Consider the following 15987-nt stretch of genomic DNA (forward strand, 5'->3'; position numbering starts at 1 on the left):
ATTTTAAATGCTTACTTGGTACATATTATGTGATTAAAGGTATGATTGCATGATTAAATGATTATATGGCATGATTTCATGAAATTGAAGGATTTTATCTGAACATTCAATAATAGGTTGAGGAAAAGAGACCGGGAACGACCAAGACAAGAATAAATATTTTTTACTAAATATTTTCAAGGCTTCTTAATATGATTAAAAATGATTAATTTTTTCTAAAAATTGTAGAGTTCGAATTATTTTATGAGACGAGCTCAAATTTACCCGGGAAGCCGGTTTTGGGCAAACGAAGAGTTTTTAAAAGATCGAAAATATTATTTTTGGAAACTAATTTTTATACACTTCTATGTTTCAACTAAATAAGAGTTATTTAGCCCAATTTAACTAAATTGAGTAGGCCCAATTACTCATATACTTGGAAGGCCAAAACCTAAGCCCACTAACATGCAAATTAAAATCTATAAATTAGATACCTAGGCTCTGAAGACCTCACATCAACCAATTTTTACACACACAACACACACACACAAATTCAAAAATATCAAGGGAAGAAAGCTAGGGTTCTTCGTCGCCCGTTCGTCCTCCCTCGCCGGCGATCACGTATTCAAGCGTTTCAAACGCAAAGGAACATTTTATAAACCTTTTTACGTATCATTCAAACCATAATATGCATGTTTTCATTTTTTTGCATGAAAAATATTTACGTTCGATGATTTAACATTTTGTCAACTATTTTAAAAGTTTTGAACGTTTTTACGTATATATGAACGTATTATGATTCCCAACAAGTACGCTGCCAACATATGGCGAGATATGGATAGAATATGAACAATTTAAGAGGAAACAAGGGCTGGAAAATAGGCTAAGTGCTGCACGTGAGTTGCAAGGAGAATCCTAGGGTTTTGGGATGGTTCACACACGATTCAAGGGCCAGCTCGGTGCATGGCTACACAAGGCTTGGCTAGGTGGCTGGGATGGATGTGGTCAGTGGTAGGAAAGAGTCCTAGCATGGCTAGGACTCGAGTTCAGGCGCATGGGAAGAAGTCCAAACGAGTTGGGACTCCTCCCCCATGCTCGGGTAAGGCAGCTGCAGCCAATGGGGCTCGCAGCTCGGGTTTGGTTCACTTTAGGATGGTTCAGGAGGGTCTATGCAATAGGTGGTCCATGCTGGCTAGAGGGTGACTCGAGAAAAGAGTCCTAGTCGAAGTAGGAAACTAATATGCGCATATGGAGGGCTCGCGCGGCTTGTTTCTGTGGCAGCAGGCTTGCAGCATAGTTCAGGGGCTCGGGCTGGCTTTGGTTAGGTCTGACCATGGTCCGAGTAAGGTAAGGGTCAGAGGGGATCATGGGTTAAGTGGGCAAATGAGTCCTAAACCGAGTAGGAGTCCTAGGATGTCAAAGAAGCTCTCGCGCAGCTTTGTGTCTATGTTCAGGATGATTTGCGTGAGTTAGGGGCTGGGTTCTTGGCTCAGGACTGGTCAGGAGGGTCCCTAGGTGGGTTGGTCAGGGTTTGGCTCGAGGTGGCTCAGGCTTGGTTCGATAAAATTGATAGATGGCTCGGTGGGTTCATTCAAGGGTCAAAAATCGAGTTTAATAGAAAATGCCTTGAACCATGGGTCCACGGGGGTGACTCACGACTCACAAGGGTAGTTTATGAAATAAAAGTTCTATTTTAAAAATACTGGAAGAAAATAATAAAGTTTGAATTAATTCGAGAAATAAACGCCCCACGAATAATTAAATAGGAAATTAAATCGAAACCCATGAACTTAAGCTAAAACAAATTATAAAAATATTTAGATTTAAGCTTGATTAATTATTTGGGATAAGCTCATGTCATTAAAAGTAAGGAAAAGTCAAAATTGAGAAATATTACGTCTAGGGGCAAAATAGTCATTTTACACTTGAGTAATATGTAAAAGGTTGGCAGCGTCCCGAAGGGTCATAACGCATGTTAAATTATATAAAATGATGATTTTTATGAAAATATTATATTTTATGATTTATGGTAAATGTGTGCAATTTTTACTGTGAAAAATGTTTTTTTTAGAGTCATGATATTTTATGCTTTAAAAAGAAAAGGAAAAATATTTTGAAGAAAGTGAATTGACTGTCGGATAGATGATATGTGGGGGATATATTTTAAGAAAGAACAGTGAACTTACAATTTTTATGGGAATGTTCTGAGAGAAAAGTCCCCAGAGGGGGCCCGTTTACGGGAAAAGGCCCCAGAGAGAGCCCGACGATTATATTTCCATGGCGGTTCCTAGTGCCCGTCCCCATGGACCATTTTGAGCTGAAGACTGATCAGTCGACCAGAAGATAAAATGCAAGTTACTTTCAAGGATCAAATTTCTCCCAAAATGATAAAGGATTGAAAGCTTTACGATTAAATGATTTTACGATTTATTTATGCATAAAAGCTATTTTAAATAAAAGTATGATTTTTAATGCTTTTGATTGTATTTGTAATATTTGCTACTCATGTTTAGAACGTGTTGAGTCGATAGAATCACTAGGTTTGAATGTTGCATGATTTGATGATATGAGGAGGCGCTGACGCTTGAGTGGATCGAGTGTGGCAATACACATCTGAGGTACATTTATTTTCTGCATTAGCTTTATAGTAAAATATTTAAAAGATTATTGTTAATGATATTATTAGAGACATTTTATGCTTTATTTTATCGTTAGTTGAACTTTTTATAGGTCGACGTAGGATTTTTGGTTAGTTGACGATTTAGGGATTTTTATACACTTGAGATTTCAAATATTAAATTATTATGATTGATGGAAATGTTAAATTATTTTAAATTAATAATTTTCGAGTTTATGATTTATTAAAAAAAATAGCATATAACATTTTCTTGAAACAAACATGCAATGTATTCTTTAACATTTACAATAAAAATCCATATTCATTCGAAATAAACTTTTTTAAACATAAACTTCCAATTATCAGGACACTGTCAGCACTGCTGATATAATTCAGGTGCAAAATAACCATTTTCCCCTGAAACCCTAACTTGACCATTTTACTCATGGAGCTTAGAACTTCGACCCGAATCCATCCAAGCATACCAAAACACCTTAAAACACACTTTTAAATTATTTCTTAGACCTAGAATCAAGCCCATTGTCTAAGTTTCATAATTTGTTTTACATCTTGGACCAGAGTCTCGATTTTAATTCGAATCAACCTGAAACGTAACCAAAGTTTCCCAAACTTAAACCATAGCTTAACAGCGCATAAGCAAGCCTTATACAGCCCCATTCAAATCATTTAGGACCATTGGAACCTCAACCTAACCCGCTTAAATTTCAGAACAAAAACCGAAACCCTAACTTGAACCCTTCGGCTCTAACCATTGGCCCTAACCCCAAGCCATCAAGACCAGGCCCTAACCACCGAACCTAGGACCAAGACCACCTGAACACCTGCCTGGGTCACCCAAAGCGAGCCAAGCACACAGAATCACAGCAAAACACACACGCAACCCAACCCTTAACTCGCGAGACCTAGCCTCTAGCCATGGCCATAGCCCTTGCGACTAACAACCCATGGACCACCCAGGCCTTACTCAGATCCATCAAGACCTGAACCAACGCTTGGAACGAGCCCATGCATGGCTTCCCCTTCACCCTATCAAAACGAACCACAAAGCTCCTCAATCGAGTGATCCGATCAGCTCTCCCTACAAAACCGATTCCAGATATGTTTCTAGCACTTAAACATCTTCAAACCCGCTATGAATCGAGCCTCTAACTACGAGAACATGGCAGCCCCTTCAAACCATGCAAAAACATGAGAAGCACAAGAAGAAAATGAGATTTTTCCATGCATATTCATTCAAACCGTGAATAAATAAGTAGATCTATCATATACTATGCAAGATCATTCAAAAATACATAATATGGTGTGAATGAAGAGAAAGCGAGGGCGTAGGGCGTCTAAACGCTCGAAAATTTACACAAACGATAAGGGGGACGAATATCGGAGGGACGTAACAACGTGCCTTATGAATTCCCTTGAAAACCCGAGGCACAAAGGCCTGCTGTGTGTGTGTGTGCAGCCGTGAGGGAGGGGGGGGGGGGAGCTTAGGGTTTGAGTGAAAGTAACTAGAGAAAAATAATGGAAGAATGGGTCATATTTTAAAATATCGAAGGGTAGTGATCCTGAACCAAAATCCTACTAAAACTTGCTCATTAGGCCCAAGACGCGTATGTAAAATATTTCGTTTCGATAAGTTTGTAAAAATATTACCGGATCCTTCAAAAAATCCTTAACTTTGCCAAAAATCGATTACCGGTTTAAAATATGACTCGACATGCAAAAATATCCTAAAATCCCTATTTTTCGAAAATCACATATTAATTTCATCATAATTTGAATAATTAAAAATAATTATTTAATAAAAATATTTTCTTTAATCAGTTCCCGGTCTTCGTTTCTCGTTTGAGCATCGAAAAATGCTAAATGCCCTATATTAAACAATCAGATAAAACTTTCTACTTAAACATATAGACATGATTCTAGACATAAATTTAGAGTAATTAAAATAATTTAATTAGACATTTTATCATTTCCTTAGATTTGCATGCAGTTGGATTACGTTGTCGTATTTTGGACACTTCATTTTTAATATGCTTTATGAGTTTGTCTGTAATAAAATATTCAGAGGTGTGCAACAATTTCTTTATATAGTAATTCCAAGTGGTTGGAAATTTTGTAATTACAGGAGTCACTTTATTTTCAAATCTTTGAATCTAGAAACTAAGACAAGAAGTTCATATACAGATCCATGACAGAATTATTATCATCCATTTGAAGCTAGCTAAAAAAATTTCATGCTTGTAAATGTATTTGTACCTTGTTTCTCAGATGTGTATTTGTTCTCCAAGGCACTCCAGATTTCCTGTGGGGATTTGATTGAACGGGAGAGCTCATATGATCGGTCTGATACAACCTTTATAAGAATGTATCATCTGCAGCGAACTTCAACCTTTTCTCGTTTCTTACGATATGCTTCGAGCAGGTCTTGATTCAACAAATATGGAACCCCGATCGAATTCAGTGACTATGAAAAACAATTTGTCCTTCCAACGGGTGACGTTAGTCTAATCATCAAACACAAATTTCGAACGAGCAGCCTGATCAATTGCAAGGAAACAAAAACCAATATTTCTTGAAGATCGTTAGAAAAAATAAGTTCTAGAATGTAATTAGTTTTTATCGCAATATAAATAAATCACTTCTTGATCTTCGACTCTCTTAGTCACTACGAATGCCCTCGATCAATCTTTTCTTAAAGATGTATATGTTGTTGTTGGGGTAATGACAATTTATTTTCAAGAACTTCAAAACCAAGACAAAATTTATATATAGACAACAATATATATCTATAATTTTTTTTCAAAACAGATTTGAGAAAATAAGTACCACACAATTCGTAAATAGAGTTATATTTATAACGCTGAAACATGTTCTGCCAAAGGATGTGATTGTCCGCCAAATATTTTGACTATTTGAATAGACAGACACATTTTTCGAACAAGCACTTCTTTATTCGAATCCTCTCTGGAGAGAGTCTATTTCAATTCAAAAGACTGCATTGGTTGATTCCAATTTATTAAGTCACATTATATTATTTAATTACTAAAAATACTAGTAATAATAAAAAAATCCGAAGTAATATTAATTAATTTTGATTTAGTCCCCTAGTGTCCCCAGTTCTTAACTTTGACTATTAATTACAACAATGGATATTTTCCTTGACACTAGTCGACACTCAAATATAATTTATTTGATGCATTTTCAATTATAAGTATTTCATTTCTTTTTTTCTTTTTCGAATGTGAGACTTACTTTATATAGTTATCACTAATTATTTCCGAAATCTAGCTGACTGTTGTAAACGCGACTAGAATCACTACCGCCATCGATGCTTTTCGTTCGTTTACATGAACAATGGTGAGCTCTTATGTTCTTATAGAAATCTATCATTATACATTATACTTTAAGGTCGCGTTTACTTTTAGGGATTATAGGGTGACTATTAAAATAATTGGATATGATATAGAGTGATTGCGAATATATAATAATTAGTGCACCAACACACGCGATGTATGCATGTGTGTAGTTTTTTTTCTAATTAATTTTATTATATTAAAATTAATGTTATATCATAATTATAGAAATTAGTAAGAGGTCATATTGCAAATTTCAGAGAGAGAGTATTACAAATAAATTGCAATGAAAATTTCGAGAAAAAATATTGCTGTAAAGACAATTTAGGAAACAGAAGATGATATATGACAATTTTGAGAAAAATTGTTGTTGTAAGGGCAATTTGATAAACAAAAGATGATGTCTTTTTTTTTTTATCTTTATTTGAGAGATTTTTTATTTAATATTATAGATATTTTAGTTCTAAGTCAATAAGAATGTCCCTTTGATTATTATAGAATAGAAGAGAAAGAAGGGTTATTAAAAAATTTCTCATTTTCTTTTCATTTATATCAATCATAGATTATTTACCCTCACTCAAATTAAAGATTAAAAATAATGCACATATCCAATTATTAACGGGCCTTTGGATTTAAGATTTTTTATGTGTAAATTGTTGTGTTTTTTTCGTTCGCAAGCGTACGGTTGTCAAGTTTTAATATAAGATTGTAGACTATCTGTAAGGTTCAAGATTTTAATTAATTCACGTAACCTGAATGCATACAATCTAGGGTTTTTATTTAATTATGTGTTTAATTATTTTTATGCATTTAATGTATAATTATTGCATGATAGAATTTATTTCACGAAATTTTAAAAGTTCATGCATTAGGGTTTTTAGATGCATTTCGCGCTCGAACGAGGAATGGAAATCGGGGAATTTTTAGGAAAATTATTTTTATTACATGATTAATTTTTATTAATTAATATAAGATTTTTTAAATGTATTTTTTCAAGAAATGTACCTTGTTATGTATTTTTACCTGCCAAAACATATTTTTCATGCTAGCCATGCTAGGACTCTTCCCAACCCTTGACCACGACCAGCACGACCACCTAATTAACCTAGCCCCAGCCCAGCCACGCGTCATACCAGCCCAACCCGAGCCACTTTCCCAAAGGTGTTTTCCTTTAATTATTCATGTTCCAATCATATTTCATCCTACGTTTGGCAGCGTACTCGTTGGAAATCATAATACGATCATATATACGTAAAAACATTGAAACTTTTGGAAATATTTGACAAAACGTCTAACCATCAGACGTAAATATTTTTCATGCAAAAAAAATTAAAACATACATATTATGATTTGAATGATGCTTAAAATGGTTTAGAAAACGTGTCTTTGCGTTTAAAACGCTCGAATATTCAATCGTTGGTGAGGGTACGAAGATGGACGATCGGACGATGAAGAACCCTAGCTTTTCTTCCCAACCTTTACTCGAAAATTTGGTGTGTGTGTGTGTGTGTGTTCTGTGTGTTTTCGGCTGCAATATGGCTCCCAAAAGACCTAGGAGTCCTTATTTATAATTTAATTATCATGCTAATGAGTTTGAGTTTTGGGCCTCAAAGTATAATAGTAATTGAGGCTACTTAATTTAATTAAATTGAGCTCAATAACTCATATTTAACTAGAACATAAAAGTTTATAAAACTAGTTTCCCAAAATAATATTCTTTATCTTTTAAAAACTCGTTGTTTGCCCAAAATCGGCTTTCCGGGAAAAATCGAGCTCGGCTCGTACAATAATTCGAACTGTAACATTTTTAAAAAAATTAAATCATTTTAATCATATTAGAAAGCCCTGAAAATATTTAAAGAAAAATATTTATTCTAGTCTTGGTCATCCATGGTCTTCTTTCTCCTGCCTATTATTGAATATTCGGGTAAAATCCTTCAATTTCATGAAATCATGTCATATAATCATTTAATCATGATACCATACCTTTAATTGTTGGAAACGAAATTCCGGCGTTTGACAAAAGATCTAGCAACTGAATTTGACTAACTGATCGACGTAACTGAACATGTCATCAGTCAACTGATCGCTACAACTGAAGTCTATTCCATCGTCAACTGATCTTTACCACCTGATCTCTCAGCTGTACACGTCATCAGTTGAAAGCGACAACCGACAAATAGTACAGCTATCTGCAACTGGTAGTGGCTCGCCGCATTTCAGAATGAACAGTGTACGATTGTCAGAATATATCGACGTGGCAATCAACGGTTAGAATATTCAAATATCTTTAATGTTACCGTTGAGAGGAAAGCCTATAAATAGTCGAAGACAACAGCTGAAGAATATCCGACTCTCTGTTATCTTATCTTACTTGTTGTTACGCTGCAAAAATATCCACTTACATTCAGAAATCAAAGCTCACGTTTATCAGTTATATCAGTAGTATTCTAGACTACGCTCTTGAGCTTATATAGCACTTTGTAATCGATTGATAGATTTTATAAGTTGTGCTAAGATCAGTTACGATCTGTAAAAGTGTTGTATACTAAGAGTTTCAGTATTGGCAAAGTAATAAGTCCAAACTGAAGTGGGCCAGTACACTTTTTTGTATTTGATCAAAGTCTTTTAGTGAATATCCTATCTTCGTGATAGAAGGGGTGACGTAGGAGTTATTCAAGTCTCCGAACATCCAGAAACAAGTTGTGGTGTTATTACTTTTAGTTATCATTTTCAGTTAGATACTCTATCTTTCAGTCAGTTAGTTTTCCGCAACTGTTTATTCAGTTTAACTGATTGTTATTGACCGACGGGATATTTAGATTCAGTTTGTAACACAACTGAAATCAATTTGTCGAAGAATAATTTTAATTGAGCAGTGTTTATTCAACCCCCCTTCTAAACACTCTTCACCCGATTCACCGATCCTTTCATTAATCATATAAAAAAATATCATGCAAGCATTTAAAATAAATAAAATAATTAAGCAATTAAAATAATTTGCATGCATATGATTTACGTAGGTTTGGTTTTTCGAACGTTACATAGACGGGATATAGCCCTTTTTGTAATTCCCTACTAATAACTCTTCTCCTTTGATCACCTAATTGGGTCCACGATCGAAGACTGTCTTCCTCGCTTGGATTGTACTAGAAATCTCAAGCGATTTATGCGTTGAGATTACGTACTCCGAATTTCCAAAAACCGAAGACAGTTCAGCGTCGGTGACGCAGCGGTGGAAGAAGGTACTTGGCCGAATATTTTCTCAATTTTCTTCAAGGTGGCCATGACTTTGCTTGGTTAGGAGGGAGGAGAATTTTGTGTGCAAAAATTGGTCATGTATTATGAGTCCTAGTAATGTATATATAGAGTGAGACTCCTAACTCTCCCACAAAGATTCTAATAATTTCATTACATTTAAACTCCCATATAATTAATATATAATGTATTTATTGACATTTATTAATACATTATGTAATAATATCATATACACATTTTATATCACTATATAAAATATATACATGTATATGTATATTGAATAAAATAACAATTATTTAATTTATAAATAACTCCTTGGTTAATTTAATTATAGACTCCTCTAGAATATTTATGAGAATTTGTGCATGTTAATAGTCACCACTACTAACACAATCATTTAATTAATAAATTCCAAATTCACTAAAAAAATTATTCCGAACTCATTATAACCCTGATCGACGATTTGAGAGCGCCGATGTAAGATGACTGATTCAACTAGGAACATGTTTAAAATATATGGTAAGCTTCTTAATGAGTTTCATGATCTTATGTTGAGAGGCATACCTCGTTGTACTATTATATATTCAAGGACTGTACTTTATCTATGTAGCTTGCATGTGTATAAAGTTAAAGTAAATTTCATAGTTGGATAAAACGGTAAAATATTATTAAAATAAATATTGTTTTACATTAGAGTCAATAAAGTCCAAGTCACAAATTGGATTGCTGGGCACACTCTAACAGAATAGACACGTCCTTGGGCTATAGTTTCCTCAATAGATTGTGTTCTTTCGTTCCAACCATATCGGATTATTAAAAATAATCCCTCATGTGTGCATTCATTTGATAGATTCATTTTCTCTTCTACACACATATTACTTCTTTACTGTATGTCGCTGCTATCTAGAGATTCAAGTGCTACAATCTCTAGATCTTGAGTCATCGTATCTTAGGGACAATTGCCGTGAAACCTTAAGCATGTTAACATGTGGCAATTTTTGTCTTGCGAAGAGAAAACATTTCTTGCCTCGACTAATTCTGCAATTTAAAAACATCTATAGCAGTGAAGAATAAGCAAAAGCGTACAAGGAGAAACAATATCTCATATAAAATGATTATGTCTCATGTGCAACGGTCTGATGGATTTTCCCGTGAGTCTATTTCATACTTGCAGTGAAATTTTATATTTTTAACATAAAAAATAATATTTTTCACTCAAATCAACATATATTTCACCATATAACTCAAATTTACATATATTACACAATATTTTTTCATAATATAACTAACAAAAATGATATTTTTAGATTGAAAAATAACACTTTGTGCATAAAAAATAATAGGCTGACTCGGGTCTATGATCTGTCTCGTAAAGTTGATCAGCGAGACTCTCTCATGAGATTTTTTTGTATATATAATAAATATAATTGAATAATATATATGGACCCCATATATATACATATTGGATCTATATATATATGTATGAATGATATTAAGATAATTTAATTTTGGGTAAAATTGGAAAGATCTGCTTTACTTAAATTGGATATGATTGAGAAGATTTTATAGTTTGGGGAATTTAGCACGTATGGCTCTGTGAATAGATTAAAAAAAAAGGTACTAACTTGGGTGAGGTCTCATTCATTTTTGTTCAAATCGTGCAACAATCTATACCGGTTGGGGCCAATGAATTTTCTCCGGGAAAGCAAGTTAAAATATTTTCAACTATATCATATTTTTAACAATTCTGTTTTATTTCAGGAGAGTTGTGAGACGATCTCACGAATCTTTATCTGTGAGACGGGTCAACCCTACCTATATTCACAATCAAAAGTAATACTTTTAGCATAAAAAGTAATATTTTTAGTATAAAAAGTAATAATTTTTCATGGATGACCCAAATAAAATATATATCTCACAAAATAAGACTCGTGAGACCGTATCATAAAAGTTTTTGTTTTATTTCAGATCTTAATATACGAATGACAAATATTTACTAGAATTATTTGCAAATTAATTTTTAGAATACATGTGATTTGTCTTTCTTCAAAAAAAATATTTTAACTATAAACAGAGATACAAATTATTTAAAATTATTTATTTTATGTTTTTGCTTGTAATTGAATAGGATCCAACTGGCTGTCTCAGCTCTTCGAAATCATATTTAGACGACCCACAACCAACGGCTACGAAGAACATGTTTCATCTTTGCCCCAAGTAAGTTTATAGTTAGTATCAAACCAGGGCGAACTCCATAAATACCACGAGAAGCGATACATACATACATACATACACACGACCCAGATAAGCTTGAGTTGGTATATAGAGAAGAGTATTCTCACTTGGCTATAAATGCCAAGCAAGTTGTGTAAACCTATCACGGACTTCTTCAACCTTCATTAGGATTTTATATAATTTATATAATTTGCTTTATTGTAAGGGAAAATTGGTTTTAAATCCCCAAACTCAAACTCAACTTTACTTTAACTCCCTACACCTCAAAAACTTTGCCCAAACTCCCTAAATAGTTTAAAATTGACAAAAATACCCTTATTATTTATAATGATCTATTTTCCTGGGTGAAATGGTATCAGAGACGAGTTAAAATTATTCCAAACACAAAATTTATTATTATCAAGTAATTAAATGTTTGAGGAGGAGAATTTCGAAAAAATTATGAATCCGAACTCAGGTTCGGAAAAAATAATTTACAAGAACTATTTCAAAATTTTGGAATATACACAAGAGTATCTAACCTTTGTTAGATATCAGGAGCAGCAAGGGACGCTACAGCACCCTCAGGTAAATTTATGATTCAAACAAAAAGTTTTTTGGAGATAGTACCAAATTCCTCTAAGCTCTCTTCAGATCTTAGGAAAATCCAGAAAATGGTACAAAATTATGGCAATATGCTATACTTTGTACCTCAACGAGTTGAAAAAATCCTTGAAAACCAAGAAGAAATTCTTGGAATATTAAAGGATATTCAAAAAAGAATTCAAAAACTAGAACAACCACCAAGTTCTAGTAAAAGATCTTCAGGAGGAAGGTTACCACCATCATTTGGTACTGAACCTTTGTTACATCAACAAGGGAAGGCCAAAGTAGTGTCAAAACCTTTGACTGAAGAAGAAAAGATGATCAATCTAATTAAATTTGTCTCAGAAAAGAAATTAATCTGATGACAACTTTAGAAATGATTGGTCTAGAGGATCTACAATAGCTTTTGTAATCCTTCGTAAATCTCAAAGTAGTAGATCTGAAGATGAACACAGCAGGAGGTGAACCACCTGCTATAGCCTGGTCATCATCTTCTCAAGAGCCACCAAGAGAAAGTGTGGGATCTCAGAATATAAATATGAGAGAATCTCAACCCGATTTCCATACTGGTGAAGCATCACACCCAGCGGGAACAAGGACAAGGAAAAGTCAAATTCCCTTGACTAAACACCCTACGGGAAATTTGTTTTAGAACAAATACATCCTTCTGGGGTTATGTTTAACCTAGATATATTAGATTTCAAAAACAGAGAAGATCTCATAGATAATTGAACATCAGCTATGAGAATAGCAGCAGGAACGCTTGATCTCAACAGAGAAGGATTCATTAAACTTCTGGAAATGAGTCTTATGGGATCAGTGAAAATTGCTTGGGGCATGACTTCGATAGAAACCAAAGAGTCAGTCCAGGTCGGAGAATCTCTGAGCGAGATAGCCGGAAAAATGGCTACCCTATTTAAAGCACAATTTATAGGGGTAGACTATTTTAACATTCAAGATACAGAGAAGAGGAAGAAATATACTCAAGCTCTGTATAGTCTTGAATTACATGATATATGTTTAGTGGATGAATACATTATGTTATTAACTAAATATAGATGGAATTCAGGAGTCGAAGAAGATATAGCGATGCAGCTATTCTTCGCCAAGATGCCAAGTCCCTGTAGAGAAATGATCATAAGGGAATATGTACCTGGCAATCCAGATACATTGGCATCAAGAGCCTCTTTCCTTAAAAGAAAATTGGCAGAATGGTGTCATTTGGCGGAATTCAAAATAATTACAAATTTTTAATGGGTATTAACAAATGTACTCCTTTGTGTTGTAAGAAAAATGATCTTCCAACCATTATTGGGAGTAAACCACAAAAGCATAAGAGGAAAAGTTTTAGGACTCATCCTTATGCTAGAAGTGGAAGGAGTTCTTGGAAACCAAGAACAGTTTGGTCTAAACAAAAAACCAGATCTTATAAATCTGGACAAAGAAGTGGACCATCAAAAAGTAGGATATCATCCCAAGCATCGAGTTCATCTCGAAGCACAGGAAGAACACCTACGAAGAAAACTTTCAGAAGAGCTCATACTCGGGCTAATGAAAGTTTCAAGGATTGTAATTGCTGGACATGTAGAGCAAGAAGTCATATCTCGATTAACTGTCCAGAAAATGAAAAAAGAGGTATTAAACGCTTCGATACAACCCCGAATATTAAAGAAGCAGTTTATTATCAAGATCTTAATCAGGTATACCGATTTGAGAACATTGTCTCAGATGAAAGTACATATGAAGAATAAAAAGTTTTGATTCAGGGAGAATCTGATGGAACTGAATCGGAATCTGACTGAAAACGAGGTGTTTCGACACGAAACACATGATTATTTATCTGGTTTCTTCAGCCAGACATCAATATCTTATAACATGGTCCAAAGGATTATGAGAGAAAATCCTAGTCTACAAAGATATCAAGGATTCTCTGCGGGACAGGTAGAAAAGTTCTTAGGAAGTCTAGGCCTAAGAAACAGAAAACATCATCTAATCTATAATGTTTCTAGAAGGGAAAAGGCAATCCCAATGGAACTTACAGGAAATAGAACGGAGATACAATTAATTCCTTCGGAAGTAATTAAGGAGGAATTACAAAAACTCAAGATAGAAGTAGCAAGGACTATGTCCTGAATTTATATTGGAGCAATACAGATTATGATAAAAGCTATTTTTAAAGAAGGAATAGATTCACCCATTGATATTGCTATGTGCAATAAAAGAATGGGGAACCTTCAAGATTCAGTACTGGGAACTATCTCAGGAAATCTCTGTGCAGGAAAGATTTTAGGATTGATCTATCTGAGAATTGCCTACAACCTGGCAGATCGAGATTTTAGCCGAGATACCTGAGATATTTTGAAAAGTTGCTCAGGCAATTTATCCAAAAATAGTTGAGTTTCCTTTAATACATGAAGTAGATATCTAAATACAAGACAAGCCGATTCTACAAAGGAATCAAAGTCTTAGATTGGAATTAAGAAAACTATCTTTTCAAGGAGATAGAATTACAAGTTACAGGTGGGGAAAAACACATGTCCTAGAAACCCAACAGGAGCCAAAAAGCTTTTCTACAATAGGAAAGCTTAGATGCCCAGAAGGGTGGAAAGAAGTAGAAATATTATTTGATATTACAAAACAAAAGAATCAATTTCTTTGTAATACCATATACTATTTAGAACAATCTATGATAGGAACTTACCAAGGAATGATCAATATCGGAGAATTGGAAGTTCATATCAAAGAAGATCCAGGAAAAGAACCAAATCGATTGGTTCTTGGACTAGAGTTTCTCGAGGAACACAATCCTTGGAAACGTTTAGAGAATGGAATGGAGTTCATGGCAGATGATAAGATGTGGAAAATCCAATGACCACAAGCACATTCTCGATATACATTCGAGTAAGAGTGTTGTATGAACAATATAAGATAGAATATTTTGCTGCTTATATTGACTCAGGTGCTGGAATCTGTACAGCCAAAGAGAAGTTTTTCCAAATAATTTGGAAGAAAAATTACCAAAGATTGCTGGAAGAGACTTTTCCAGAAGAATCTTAATCTTATGTAAGAAGATTAAGATGACATAAATCATGATTGGCGGTGCTAGACAAACAACTTGGGACAAGGTAAAAACACCACCAATTTATTTTCATGATACAGAAGCTGGCATTTTGCTAGGAAATAATTTCCTACAAATGTTCAAGTCTTATACTCAAGAAAATGAGACTAGACGATTAATGTTGACAACACCCTGTGATCATAAAATCATAGTCCAGCGATTAAGTGAGGTATTTTACAGAAAATTTCCAATTCAATTTCGCAGCAAGCGTGGTGATGAAGAAAACTTTTGAACCAAAAAATGAAGGATTCTGGACGGTTTGGAAAAACAATGCTCTAATTAAGAGCAGATAAAAAACTACAACCAGAAGATATAAAATGCCTTAAGATAACTCTACATAAGAATGAAGTAGAGTTTGAATCTAAGGTATCATTAAAAGATGGCAAGAAAAGGATCAAGAAAAATTATAATGAAGATCCTTTGGCATGATGGGACATAAATCAACTCAAATCCTGCCTTAAAATTAAGGAAGACAAAGAGTATGAATTTTTCCGTTGCAAACCTATCCCAATGAACATAATTGATCAAAGAGATATGCAGATTATAATCAAGGAACATTTGGACCTTGGTTTAATCAAAGCAGGAATTTCACCATATAGTAGTCCAGGTTTTCTGGTAAGATATCATGGTGAGATAAAACGAAGAAAACCCATATTGGTTATTAATTATCAAGAAATTAATAAAATTCTGGAGTTTGATGAGTATTTTATACCTAGTAGAGAACATTTGATTAGTTGCATATGCAATGCCTAGATATTCTCTAAGTTTAACTGTAAGTCCGGATTTTATCAAATTCGGATGCATGAAGAAAGCAAGAAATTCAC

Source organism: Primulina eburnea, chromosome 14 (assembly GCF_022965805.1).
Source record: "Primulina eburnea isolate SZY01 chromosome 14, ASM2296580v1, whole genome shotgun sequence".
Lineage (NCBI taxonomy): Eukaryota > Viridiplantae > Streptophyta > Magnoliopsida > Lamiales > Gesneriaceae > Primulina > Primulina eburnea.